Source organism: Propithecus coquereli, unplaced genomic scaffold, assembly GCF_000956105.1.
Source record: "Propithecus coquereli isolate 6110/MARCELLA unplaced genomic scaffold, Pcoq_1.0 Scaffold72, whole genome shotgun sequence".
Classification (NCBI taxonomy): Eukaryota; Metazoa; Chordata; class Mammalia; order Primates; family Indriidae; genus Propithecus; species Propithecus coquereli.
Window position 1 is genome coordinate 100,283 of NW_012153285.1, and position 1,108 is coordinate 101,390.

The following is a 1,108-nucleotide window of genomic DNA, read 5'->3' on the forward strand; positions in this document are numbered from 1 at the left end:
CTTTGAGTTAGAGAATCAAAGGTGAATAAGACTACATCCTTTTCCTCAAGCTGCTTATAAAAGATACATAACCAGAGTAAGATACGAGCTATGGGAGAATATGTGATGGAAAGGTTAATTTTCACTGAGGAAATCATCAAAGGTGGCATTTAAAGGACTGAGAGAACTAGGATGGATGGGAAGGAGAGGAAGAACATTCCAGGCAGGAGGAGTTAGAGCATAAGGTTAGGGAATTATGCATAATACCAGGGAGTAGAATGGCCACATACATGTGCAATATTGCTAGAGTGCAGGGGGCAGTGGGAGATGAGTTCGGGAGGGCAGGTGGGCTAGACTATGGGAGGCCTTTGATGTCATATTAAAGACATTGCATTTTAATCTGTATTTGGTGAGGAACTGCAGAAGGCTTTGAGCAGAAAAATGATTTGATCATTCTGGTGATGTGGTAGAAAATGGATTAAATCATGCTGAGGTCAGAACCTGGGACATCAGAAGAAATTGCTGCAAAGAAAAAGAGGTGGAGAAGTAGCATTTACCATTACTCTCTACTGTTTTCCTAAAACTATAGTGAGTATTTTCATATGCATAGTCTTAATTACAGAGGGGCACATAGAAGGAGGCAGTTTGAACACAGACTTAGTCGTGCTAAACGTGGCAGATATCATCAACGCTTACTAATTTCCTTCTATTTCTGTGTACAAAGAGTATTAGGCTTCCCAGGCACTCAAAGTTAGGCATGACTGTCATTTCCTGGTGAAAGCACTTAAGAGCTAGCTCCATGTTTCCTCCCCCTGCCACAGTAGTCATAGAAATATACGTGGATACAGAAGTGCCAGAAAAGTAAAATAATCTGTAATTCTGAGCAGCATTGAGAAAATAGTACCTTAGAGTCATTCTGACTTGCTTTAGACTTTGAGTACACAGAAATAAACTTTTGCTGTGTTAAACCTCTGAGATTTTCGTGGTGTTTGTTACTGAAGCATAACCTAGACTAGGCCTATCTAATACAACTTTCTGCAATACGGGAAATGCAATATGGGAATGTTCTATGTCTGCACTGTTTAATGCGGTAGCCACCAGCCACATATGGCTATTGAGCATTTGCCAT